Source organism: Thunnus albacares, chromosome 12 (assembly GCF_914725855.1).
Source record: "Thunnus albacares chromosome 12, fThuAlb1.1, whole genome shotgun sequence".
Taxonomy (NCBI): Eukaryota; Metazoa; Chordata; class Actinopteri; order Scombriformes; family Scombridae; genus Thunnus; species Thunnus albacares.
Window position 1 is genome coordinate 29,474,844 of NC_058117.1, and position 14,076 is coordinate 29,488,919.

Consider the following 14,076-nt stretch of genomic DNA (forward strand, 5'->3'; position numbering starts at 1 on the left):
AGACATGCTGGGGCATGTTAAACATAGCGTTAGCTACAATTTATAATATATTAAACTGCATGTAACCTGCCCATCATTCTATTCTAAGACAAGTCAGACTGTCTCCGTTTCTGCTAAAGATAAACTGACTGTGTTTCCTAGCTAATATTTGCTATTTAGCCCCTTCAGGAACATTTCAGGCAGCTAAACAATCTGCATTTTTGGCTCCATAATCATTTTCTGTCATCTGTGTGTGGTTGAGAAGTACGTTGCACTTTGTGAAACAAGTGACATAACCTGAGGATTATGAGAGAATAACATCAGGAAAATACAATAAATGCAATTTTTATCATTTATCTTGCTGTATCAGCAGAAACCGGCTAATGGAAACAACCTGTGTTGCCCAGCTAACATTTGCTATTTAGCCATGTTAGCTAACATTTTAGGCACCATAACAATCTTTTTTAGTCCTAAACATTCATTGTTGTCAAGGGTTTTTTTTTCTGCCATCTTTGTTTGTTTGAGAGGTGATGTTGGACCTCCGGGACGGCCGAGCTGGTGAAGTTATCAAGCTGTGTCACAGTCAGACACAGAGACTGTATATAAATACAGACGTCATGACAGCTCCATAAAAGAGAAGCCAAAATACCTCCATCGACCCCTGGAGGCTGGTTACAGATGGTTTCTGTTATTTTAGGTCATTCTTATCATGCTGATTTTTCATGTGCTAATCTTTCTGATAAGTTTGTTTTTAATTAGTTATTTGATGATATAAAAAGGGGGTGTGACATCATGATTGACAGCTGTGACAGCCGCTCTTAAACCTCCGTCAGGTGGCGGGACAGCTGAGGGGGCGTGTCCCACAGGTCGTCATCCCGCCGACAGACTGTAGTTGCAAATGACATCACACAAGCAAGATGGCAACAAGATATTTTGGCTTCACTTTAGCAGCAATAAAGTGGAGACGCGTCGTCCATCTTTATATACAGTCTATGGTCAGAGATATCAGGATGTCTTAAACGTAGCATTAGCTACAGTCAACCATTAGATCAGCTGATCAGTAACCTGTCTATGATGTCATTCTTTTCTAGGAGACAAGTGAGTTTATCTTTACCTCAGAGACAGGCTGATGGAAACTGTGTAGCCTAGCTAACATTAGCTATTTAGCCATGTTATGGCACCAACACTTTAGGTGCTTTGATCCTAAACATTTGTTGTTGGTGGGGTTTTTTTCTTTATTTGGTTGAGAAGTACGTTGCACTTTGTTAAACAGGATATAACATGAGAAAAACACAATAAACACCGTTTTATGGTAAAATTTCCAAAGTTCTGTTTTAAAAATAGAACTTTATTCATGGAGAGAAATCCCAGGAAAAGGTGTGTATTCACTTGAGGCCATTTTTTAAAAAAAAAAATTTTTAAGATGATTAATTTGGGCGTATTTATAATGTTATTACCATGTATCCAGACTCCAAAAGTGACTAAATGCTGGTGATGTTATCAAGCTGTTCAGACACAATTGGATATCTTACACGTAGCTTTCAATTCAGTTCAATTATATTTATACAGCGTCAAATCATAACAAGTTATCTCAGGACACTTCTCACATAGAGCACATCTACAGAGACCCAACAACATTCCCCCCATGAGCAGCACTTTATCATAACATTAGCTACAGTCAATCAGTTGACAAGGTTTAATTATTAAAGCATAATTTATAATATATTAAACTTCATGTCACTTGTCCATAATCTTCTCTTGTTTTAGAAGTATATTAGCAGAAACCAGCTAATGCTAACAGCTCGTGTTACATTAAACATCTCATGTACATGCACAACATGCATTTTTGGTTTGCATGCTTTGTTGTCGTGGCCATTTTCTGCCATCTTTGCTTGGTTAACAATAAAAAATGCAATATATACTATTTTTCTTCAGTTTTGTTTTGAAAATCAGACGTGATAACATCACCAGCATTTAGTCCGACCCACAGAGGCTTTTATTTTGGAGTCTGGATACACGATAACAACATTATAGACATGCCCCAATTAATAATCAGTAAAAATAACGGCCTCAAGGGAATACACACCATTTTTCCTGGGAAGTTTCCTCCCTCCCGGGTGTCACTCTGACCTCAGCTCTACATCCTCGTCGTCGTTCGCCGTGTGGAGACGGGATGCAGATTTTTATATGTATATGTCGAGCAGGTTTTTAACATGGCTCCGTTTTATCAGACAGATCAGCGGCAGGAGGAGGCAAGCTGGGAAAACGAGAGAGTCTTATCATCTCACACACACACACACACACACACACCTCCTCCTCCTCCTCCCGCCACACTCAACTGCATTTCATATGCCACCACCAATGAGCCACACCGCCATCAGCATGCCGGCGGTGTGTTACAAGTGTACACGTGTGAGAGTGTGTAGTCCAGAACATGCGTACAACTGTACATCCGCGCCTGTATGCAGCATGTGTGTGTGTGTTCCTATCACGGCGTGGGAACGAGGCTGTAAAGACGTACTGAGGTTACATATGATCCGCCTGCAGCACTGAAGAATGTATTTATTCCCACAGAACACAGAGACGGAGACACACTAGTTAACATGGAAATGACTTTTTTTGTATTTTTCTTTTTGGGGCACTTTATGGTCATTGCAACATCTCAATAATACATAATATCAGTAATACAACAAATCCGTTATTATGACCCAACAAGCTTTAGCTTAAAAAAAATATATTGTTTCTGGTACAAAACGATGTGCATGAAATATTCACAAGTTATCAACAATCACACTAATAAACCGTGACATGTGAGTTTAATAAGAGCAGATTATAACAAGCTTTACAACTGGGTCACAACAAGCTCTTGTGACGAGCGGTAACATTAACCCAGTATTGTGTTTGTTATATTGACCCAAACTGACTAAAATCTTCAACCCAGTGATCGTTAGTGTGTTTATATTATATGAAGTTATTCACATTATTTGCATTCTTGCCAAACAATCACTAAACCAGTTGGTTTTATTACTTTTCTGGACTGTTAATTAAATGGACGGTGTGTAATAGTGTAGCTAAGAAATGTTGTATAAACATGTTTTGCTAACAGCAACACTCACACATAATCAAACATAAAGATATTGTGACCAGTCAGTGTGATTATTAGATCATGAGCAGCTGATCCCGCTGCTGTGTGGGAGAAACGATGTTCATCAGACTGTTGTAGAAGAAGAAAGTCTCTCGTGTTCTTTCAGCTCTGTCGGTCCTTCATGCTGTGCCTTATTTTATAAAGTGGTCAGATATTTGCTTAAGTGTATACGATGTCACATATTCACAGTTGGAGCGCAGACAGGAAGTTAAAAGACATAATTACATCAGAGTCAAACACATAAGGATGTTGGGGAAAAGTGCATTTTATCCTCTTCTACATCTCAGATTACATAATGCAACGCTATAGTCCATCACTTATTACAATAAATTCTCCTACCTAATGATAAAACAGGTTGTTGTTCCCTTAAACAAATAATATATTATCTGCCAACTCTATGGTTAAGTTTAGGCAACTTAAACTACTTGGTTAAAGCGCCTATAAATATTATTTTTATAATTCTACTGTCTGGTCTGTCAGTGTGTAATGTGTTGGTCGTAGTGATGAACCTACAGAGAATCATCAGAGACTCTGCAGCTCCTCTCGGCTTTACGGAGCAACTTTACTGTTCTGGTTCACTCTCAGCGTCTCATAGCGTCGTTTTCAGAGAAAAAGCTGTAAAAAGCCGCTGTACACTACCTGACACAGTTATCTGTAGACTAGCTGGTGAACATAGTGGAGCATTTAGCAGCTGAAGAGCCAGATATTTCCCTCAGGAGTTGGTAGAGAGTAAAAACAGAAGATAAAAGAGAGTGAATATTGGACTTACATTCACCAGGTGGACAAAAACATCTTAAAAGCTGATGTCAGTGCTGTGTTCACTACTTTCACTACTACTAACAAGTGGACATAAAGTGAATCTTTCTCTAAGCAGTCATCATCATGGTAGGACTAGGTATGTCAGGTATCTCTGCTCCTGGTTTTGTATAAATGCAGTCTTGTTCAGGAGGTCTTCGCTGAATGAGTTTGAACAGTACGTCGCTGTGTTCGCCTCAGTGCGCTCTGATTGGCCGACGGCAGCTGCTCCTTTAATTCAAACCTGCTGAGTCGAGGTTTTTCCATATCCGACCCTGCCAAAATGAAATCAGATTTAATTAAAGTAGAGAGAACAAATCACATTTTTTTTCAGCAACGCGGTTATTAAAACATCTCAGGTCAAACATGGACGTAAATACAGGAAAATATGAGTCCTCTGAAGACTGAAGGCTCCTTTGTTGAATGATATTTTCACTGCAGTCACTGTTCACTTCTCTGCTTTCCAACATTATCTTTGTTGAAAATGACAAATAACAGCATGACAACGTGTGACGATATAAAAACTCCATCACTCTCTCTTCCTCCTCGCAGCACAACCATGAAGTTCAAAGTTAATTAAATTGTAAGAAAATAAAAACGCTTAATTAAAAAGGGAATTTAGAAAATGACATGAAAGAAGATGGAAGTGGTTTCATAATTAAACAAACACACACACACACACACACACACACACACAGGCGTCTGAACCAACCTGAAATAAAATAGCTTTTAATTCATTTATAAAATAAAATCAGTTGAAAAAATAATTTTAAAAAAATCCAATTATTATTATTATTATTATTATTATTATTAAATACAAATAATACATATAAATATATTTTAATTTTATTTTAATATAGATTATATTTATTTCTTACTAGTATTATTATTGTAAATTATGTATTTGTTTGTTTATATATATTATATATTATACACACACTGTATATTGTATATATTATATCTTTTATTGATCTAAATATTTTACGTTAGTCTTCATTGAAGGGCGTTTTTGAACTTTATTATATTGTCACAAAGATGACTTTTGTTTGTTTTTCTTTAAGATGATAAAATAAAAATAAAAATGAATTATACCAAATAAAATCATTCATACAGGAGAGTTTATGTCCAGAAACAAGCTTTAAGCAGGTCGGTCTCCTCATCGCTCCAAACTCATCGGATGTTTTCGTGTCTTTGTGGAAGCTTGAGTGACATTTAAGTCACATGATTCATGTACGTCGTCATATATTCACTGAGTCTGATTACATTTGATTTTTATCCACACAACTGCTTTTACACCTCAAGTATAAAACTATTTTGCAATATTTCAAGATTTTTCCCGAATTTTCAACATTTCCACTTTGATTTTTTTATGCGAAAATTGAAACTACAAATAAAAACTCCATCATTATCACATACTACTCATCAAGCCTGTGAGCAAGTAAAACATCACATTTGTTGAAATATTCAGGCTGGAAGGAGTCTGGCAGGAACTGCACAGATCCTTAAACCTTAACTACAGTCTTCCACTTCTATCTTTAACCAAGTAGTTTCAGAGTTACATGGTTGCAGACACACAGAGGCAGGAAGACGAGGACACGGGAGGACAAGGTATTTATTAAACTAGTACTGGTAGCTGGGAACCAGGAGCTGAGGCAAGCTGGGGCAGAATCCAATGGAAGCTGGCTAGAGGAGGGGTCCAGGAGAACCGTCTGGCAGCGTAGACCGACCTGGCCGAGACTATGATCTGGCAGGGCTGCGTATAAGTAGAGGTCTTTATTATGGAACAGGGGGGGCGCAGCTGGTGGGGCTCTGCCCTGTCTCCCAACACACCTGTCTCCACTCAATCAATCAATCAATCACACACACATGGGGGGAGAAAGAGGGAGGGAGGCACATGACTGAGGCAGGAATCGTGACATTTAGTTGCCCAAATAAATCAAACCTTACCGACGGAGACGGTAGATCATCATATGGATCAACAGGCTATTTTGTCATTTAGGTATACAGACGTGTTGCCAGGTTGGATGTTTTAGCAACATAAACATGTGTCTAGTAGTCGTAAAACAGACTTTAATAAAAAAATAACACTATAAAGAAGCTGATCTGCAGTAGAAACATAAATCATATACGTTTTTAAGAACCGGTTGCAACGTTTTTTTTCACTGGGATGATGTGGTGAAGTCAAGTCGCAGAGGCAGAGGCAGAGGCCGGCTCTGGAAATGATCATGTTTGGGAGTAAAGGCAGCGGTTTGAGCCTGCTGCAAATAACCGACTGTGCTGGCATCATATCTGAGAGGCAGCCTGAGGGGATGAGTCATCCAGAGGACTTTCTTTCTCTTTTTTTTTTTTTTTTTTTTTCCTCCTCCACCTCCTCATTCCTCCAGTCTCTCACTTGTAATCTGCTGCACTCTGCTCATCGCCCATTTGGCTGCCGGTTCTGGTTGCTTGGCTTCCGAGGCTGAAGCATTAATCATCTGTAATCATGTCGGTAATCAGAGAATACAGGGGATGTGATCAATACGGGAACATCTCTCTAATCCTGATCGTCCACTTGTGCCAAAGACGGTGGAGATGAAGACTTTAAATACGTCGTTATGATTGTGATGTGTCTCTCTCACTTCACTCAAAGCCTTCTTCTTCTTCACTGTGTGTTAATGATTTAATAGCCTCAATCGTTCAGTGATCATATCGTTTTTGTTCTTTGTGTTTAAAGGGGAAAATATTCTGCACATTTCCAGCTCTGTATTTATATTCTGGGCATGTACTGGAATATATTTACATGATTGTCAGTTGAAAACTCCTTATTTATCTTTTACTGGCCTTTTACTGGCCCCTCAGTTCAGCCTCTGTCTGAAACAGGCTGCTTTAGCTCCTGTCTCTTTAAGGCCCGCCTCCTGATGAGCCCACTTCGTTCTGATTGGCCAGCTCTGAGAATCCCCCCCCGTGAGATTTCCATCGCAACGGAGGCTACGTAAAAAATAAAAAAACACATGAAACAAACTATAGTAGTAGGATTTGACTTCTTTTTCTCATTCTTTACTTGAAATGTCAACTACACAAATACATGCGCACATGTTCGAGCCTGAATCCGATCCCAAATATGAGAGCGGACGACGCTAACAACACATGGAAAGACCTTAGCAACAACCTTAGCAACCAAGGCTACGGAACGGACATCCCTTTATGGGCAAGTGCGAGAGCCGACATCGGCGGCAAGGTAGAAAAAAAACGTAAAATGAAGTGATCAGAGCATGGATGTATCGTAAGAACTGGACACTGCCCATTTTTCCTAGTGGTCATTTGCGGTATTGCAGCGAGAAAAAGCATTTTCTCCATATACCACCATGATAAAAGAGACGTCTATAAAACTGTTGACAGGACACTTTGAAATGCAAACAAAGACTCAATTATGACTCTAAATTTGTGATCCTTGATGGTCTTGTATTTGTAAAACTTTCCTCAAGCCTAGAAATGCAGTTTTAAAATCTGTGACATCATCACAATAGTCTTCGACAAATCAAAAAGCTGCGCGTCAAAGTTTTCATTTGGTTCATATAAACAGGAACCAAGTTTAACTTTTGTTTGGTATCCATCTCTCATACAGATTCCTGCCATGTATGGAGGTTAGACAACATCCACAGATCTCTCAGTATGGATGAGGCACTCAGAGGAGAGGCCGCTATGTGATTTATTAAAACCAGGCTGCTGCTGCTGCTGCTGTTTGGCAGTATAATGATGTCGATCAGCAGCACCTTCACCTCTGAGTCCCACGGGTCGTTGCTTTTTACAGACAACACAAATTACCTCGACACTCGGGTCCATCAGACCTTAATACCTGTCAGGCTCTGCTGCGGCCTTTCGTTCGCTGCTCAAACAGCGAGCAGGACGGTCCAGTTTGTTATCATTTAGTTCACTTTAAAGCTGAGATTGATTCAGTCCAGATCCAAGTCAAGTAGAAATCTGGAAGAGTTTCCTTCCATTTAGTCTCCGTCGTCGTTGTTGTTGTTCTGCTGTATTTGCAGCCCGACCCCCAAACAGATCAATCAGTGTCTACTGTGACTCGTCCTTAAGGTTAATTTATGGAAGAACAGAAATTAAAGAGTCAAGCAACGTTTTCAATTTATGCTACGGTGAAAGGTTTCAGTTGTCTCCATGGTAACCAGACGCCATCCTCCAGCCAGCTTGTTTAGTTAGGACTAATTAATCAAGGACGTTACAACTTTACGTGTTACCTTTTCAATATTTTCTGTAACAATCTCCTCAATGTTACTGAACGTAGAGACATCACGCCAGCTTTAAGCTCAGTTATGGGATGTTTCTTGTCCACTTGTATCTCGGGAGACGTAGTTAACTTCAACCCCCGAAGAATCAGATATTCGCTAATGCGGTTGTTCATCATCTGTACTGATGATTCAAACCAGGAGAGTTTCATGTTTATTCAGAAGTGTTCAAACTGTGAGTCACGTAACATCATCTGTGGTTGAAAAATGAAGGAGATTTTTTTACTTCTGGAACCGTGGGCGCCAAAAATATCTCCTCCCACTTAACAAGTCTGTAAAGTTGAGTTTCTGGTGCTCGTTTCTTTATCTGTTCAGTCATGTTTTTTTCACTGCTGCTCATGCTAATGATGCTGGTCTTCTTTTTAATTCCAAACATACTGGGAATCACACTGGGAAACTAATCTCTATTACACAATTTCATACATTTTTAATGCGAGACTTCAGTTCGACCCAACAAACTGACAATTGATGATTCTGTACTCTTCATGTATAATTCAGATCACTACAGCAGCGGCGGCCTTCAGATACTTGTACATGTCGTCTGGATGAGATCTACAACAGCAGAAAACAACTATCAGCAGCTAATGTTGGTGTGTTAGCATGCTAACGTTTGCTAAGTAGCACTAAACACAAAGAAGAGCTGAGGCTGATGGTGATGTCGTTAGTTTTGTGGGTATTTAGTGATAAACTAAAGCACTGAACAAATTTAAATCTAGGTGAAAAGTGGAAGAAACACCAATCTTATTAATGAATCCTTAAAAAGATATGAACATGTGTCAAATTTCATGGGAATCAATCCAACAGCTGTTGAGATATTTCACTAAAAAACCAAAAATATCAACCTCATGGTGGCGCCAGAGGAAAAAGTCAGAGGATCAACTAAAGTCAGTAGGATTGATCCTCTCGGGAACATAAATATCTGTATCAAATGTTATCTTTAATCCATCCAACAGGTGCTGAGATACGTCAGTCTGGATTAAAGTTAAAGTGACATTTCCATCCTTAGAGCCACGCGGCTAAAGATGAAAACTGTTTTTATTCTCAACATCGTCTTTTGTCTGGTCAGATACTCTTCCTCCCGATATATTTCACCGCCTCGTAATCAATTTGCAAACTGTTTTATTTAATCAAGTTCATATAAATTTTATATAAATATAATTATATAAATATTTGGAATGAGAGAGTTGTGTATATTGGTGCAGACTGTTTCCTGCTCTCTCCCCTCCTGTGTGTGAGCGCAGCAGTAGTTTAGGCTCCCCGGCTGGATGCTGTCAGGTTGATGTATGGAGACGCTGAGCGCTCACACACACTGTCACATGTCGTGTGTCTGGAGCTTCGCCAAAACACAAGACGACGCCGAGGCTTCTTCCCCCCCTCAGACCGCCGCGGCTGACAAAACATGTCGCCTCCCCAAAACGACATCAGTCTCCCCCCGCCTTTCGCCGCTGGTCTGAAAAGCTCCCTGCTGCCAAAATCGATGAATGAATGAAGATTCAACTACTCTGACAAAAGAGCCGGAGAGATTCACCTCTGAAACCAAAATGATGCGACTTTTCAAAGTGGAAATTTAAGAGAGTGTTATGTAACTTGTTTCTCAACCTGTGGGGTCAATTGCAATGATTTATGAAGTCGCCTGTGGTCAGCAATCAAGCTGAGGAGATGTACAGCTGATGATTGACTGTCTGAGTTTTAAAATTAATCACTCAAGCAGACTGTGTAAGTATGCTTATTAATGGGGAGCTTTAGTGCTGTTATTCTTCAGTGCTGCTAATGGATTGAGGAGAAAGACACACACACATACACAAAATAAAAGTCCAAATATGGCCGACGTGTTTGACCAAAACATGAGGAAGTTACATGAATATTCAACAAGCAATATAAAGTCTAGACTCGGGTCTGTTTCTTGCAACAAATCCTCCAAAATCAAACAAAAATACATAGATTGTTTCTGATCTGACGTCGTCATTTATCAGTGACTCCCAAAACTGTTACAAATCTTGGAAAAATAAATCAGTTTTAAGAGGTGTTAAAGCTGTGTTTGGTTACGTTTAAGCACAAAAACCACTTGGTTCAGAGAAACATCCTGAAAACACACAAATACTGTCGTTTTCAGGGAACGTTCTTGGTCACAGTTAAAAGAAACCGACCTCTACTGCTGGTAGGAAACAAACAGTAAAGTTAAAGTTTGATGTTTTGTTGACCCTGACCTCACCATGTAACATCACCTGACGTCCTCACTTAAAAAAGGTAAACACATGGAGTTTTCAGTCTTTTGCTGCAACCAAAATTACTGTTTTTTTTTCTTGGGAGAACAGTCTCGCATCCTTCGGGAAGAAGAGTTATGATAAATGGCTGCTTTTACCAAAAGCACTTTACAATTTGCCTCTAATTCACCCATTTATACACACACACACACACACACACACACACACACACACACACAGAGGCAGCAAGCTAGCATACAAGGTGCTGCACACTTCGACATGGGGATCGTATCAACAACCCTGCGATCAAGAGGTTTAGCTGCTTTTTTCTTTTCATTTTATTGCTGTTTGCATTGAAAACCGGCGTGGCGGACTGTGGTGAGTCACATACAGCTGCAGTATTCTGGATTTGTAACGTACACAAAGATGGATGAAGACTTGATGTGTTTTCTGGATCAAACTGCAGCTTTTACATGTCACCAAACTTACAGAAAAGTTGAGCAAAAACAGCCAGAAAAACCTCTTCAGTCGACCCAGGTGTGAAAACATCCGACAGAAGTGTGTGTGTGTGTGTGTGTGTGTGTGTGTGTTTACAGTCGAGTTATCGAGAAGTCAAGGTTCCCTGTGGGTGAATGATGAGTCACATCTGTGTGAAGACAAATCGTGGGGGTGTGTGCATGTGTCTCTACACCAGTGTTTAAGATCTAATAAAAATCTGTGTGAGTCTGTAAGTGCATGCACATATGGCTTTATTTCTGTATATGTGTGTGTGTTTGTGTGTCAAGGAGAAGCCAGTTAATGAGCAGCTATTTTCGACCCTCTCCAGGACAGGATGTCGTATTTACTGCGACTACATGGCGGCGGGTGGCACACATCAAATCAACACAGACAGAAATGGACCATTAATGAGCTTTCGAAAATTCAGACAGCACTTCTGATGTGTCACCGGGCATGTTTGTGAGTGTGTGTGTGGGTATGACTTAAGTCACTTTCAGGGACACACACCAGACGTAAGAGCAGTTGATTGAGGACAGTTTGTGTAATTTGGGAGAAAAAGCTGTCCCCAATTGATAAAACGCTGAGATTTGGGTCAGTGGTTAAAGTTAGGGTTAGAGTGTGTGTATCTGTGTATGTTCATAGTATAATAGTATAGTAGTATAACACAAACCGAAGGAAAACAAGAAAAAACAAGAAGAAAGAAACATAAAAAACATCCGCATGGACTCCAGATCAAAGAGTCCACAACTTCTTAGACCTCCCTCTTATGCTCTATAAGGTGTCTAGGTTTTTCACTAAAATTACTCCGTAAACGGTACCGATCGACTCCCAAATGGTCTGACACGTGCTCCTGAATACTTTCTGCAGGGCATTTTGCCCCGTAACTCTGAAATGAAAGGTTGTAGAGACTCCAGAGTGGGACCGGCGTAATTCGGAGGCGCTGAACACGCCAGTCTTGGTACCATGTCGCTACGACCTTCCGTTCCCGAAATACATCAGTTTAAAAAAACGGAAGACTCAAGAGTGGCACTGTTGGAAAGGCCGTACCCGAATTATAGGAGGCGGAGCTTGGCTCCAGGTCTCCACAACCTTCCTATTAAAATTTATTCACAAATGTGTAATCCTCAAATGTGTAATCATGGTTTTCATTCCTACTCCTAATCCCTAGGCCTCTCACCCCTCATCCTATTAGAGGTCACATGTGGAGCTTTTCACGAGGGAACCCGGCCCCCAGTTGGTGTCTCGACCGGCTGTCATCCGCAGCTACATCCTCCCAGGAAGTGGAACGGCAAGGACTCTGTTTCCCCAGTAAACTGGACCACTACAGGGAGCAGGGCATGCCATGGGTCCTGGTCCAGCTGCCTAACAAGATGGAGCAGGGTGAGAAACTGAAGACACTGACATCCCTGTCATGACTATGTTGATTTCAAGGCATCGCATGACCTGATACTGGTCCTGCCTTTGAAACAATCAAAAACGCAGGAACTACACATTCAGTCTCACCACAGCCTCCCAAAAGTTGGGACCTTCACGGTGTGGCGCCTCCATGAGGAAATCCCACACAGGGTGGCGATACGCCCCGAGCAAAAAAAGCCCACCAGGACGAGGACGACGGAGGGGAGGAACGGTCCAGGGGGACGGCTGAGGTAAAGTGGATATTGAGATATATCCCTGTCAACCTCCTCGCTGGTCATCCCTTGAGCTGTCCTTTATTGACCTGGAACGATCAGCGTCACACAAAGATGCATATAGTGCGTATTCGAGGCTGTGTGAGGAAAACCTGATCCCAGCAAAACATTTGAATGCCTTCCTTAAAAAAATAAAAAAAAAAAAGGCAGAGGATGCAGAAGGACAAGTGAGTAAGGAAGGTATGTCATGTGTTGAGGGTTAGGGTTGCTGTTACAGTTATTACAGTAGTGGTTAGGGTTAGGGTTATGATTGGGGAACTGAACCCCACCCCCAACTGAACGGGAGAAGGGAGGTGCACGGACCTTCCCTCGTTTTGGGTTATTATATAAGAACTGACATATAAAAGTAATTGAAATCAAATAAAACAAAATATGACAAATAAAAAATGATTAGATTTCTATTACATGTGCCTTTATGTGTAACATCTCCACCTCTCTGGGTCTCATTCAAGCAAAGACACGATTGTAAAGAAATAAAGGGATTAAACCGGCTGGCAGAAAGATGTTGTCTGTTTGGTGGTCAGAGCAGTAATGAGAGGACAGCTGTCTCCGCCCTCTATTTATAACCCGTCTCCGTAACCGAGGCTCGGCCTCCGTAACTGGTGGACTTTCCGTAAAGTTGGGCTTGTGGTTTAGACTCTGTACATCCCTTACATGCCGATCCAAATATTGTTTTTATATTGATTGTAACATAAATGATTTTGATTAGTGTGTCTTTTAATTAATGTATTTATTTATTTGTTTATTTATTTATGAAATGAATTAATTGAGTGTAATTTAACCTGTGTATAATAAATGTATAAAATATTTAAAAATTTCTTCTGTTCTTTTGTATATATACATTTTTAATATCTCCGCTGTATTTTATTATAAAATTAGGAATCAAAGGTTATGGTTAGGGTTAGTCTTCAAGAAATTAATGAAAGTCTATGTAAATACCCCAAAAATGACTTAAGTAAGTAAGACTGTGTGTGTGTGTGTGTGTGTGTGTGTGTGTGTGTGTGTGCGTGTGTGAGAAAGCCACGGTGTAAAACCCTCGAGGAACAGCGAGCGGTCTTTGATCACTGACAGAAAATAAGAAAAGCAAACAGGATTCACTGCAAATTAAGAGCTTCAGTCTGATTTCACATGATGTTCTGAGCTTATTTTTGTCTCCTATCTCGGCCGCGACTGGCAGCTGCAGAAGAAGAAGAACATTTAATAACACACTATACAACCAGCTGTACGGAAAAAACATGGTAAAACACCTGCACAGTGCTGTATGTTATCACTCCGATACATTTCTCAGTAATCAGTATCTGAAAACACAACAGTTTATTCACATCTAAACCATTAAGTTGTGGATTTAATTGAAATGTTGTTCATAATCCCTCATAGCACCGGAAACATATGTTAGTACAACTACGGTAAAGTAAAAGTAGGAAGTGGGTTTGACTGTAGACTGTGATGGACATTTACAACAAACAGTTAAGTTAATAATTTTACTG

General features: G+C 40.2%; 1 long non-coding RNA gene across 1 annotated transcript; it reads left to right on the forward strand.

The window, feature by feature from the left end:
* The first annotated feature begins 11,548 nt into the window (after window positions 1-11,548).
* On the forward strand, window positions 11,549-13,352 carry LOC122993774. The gene is made up of 2 exons (XR_006406441.1): window positions 11,549-12,281; window positions 12,410-13,352. It is a non-coding gene; the product is annotated as an uncharacterized LOC122993774 (long non-coding RNA).
* The last annotated feature ends 724 nt before the right edge of the window (window positions 13,353-14,076 follow it).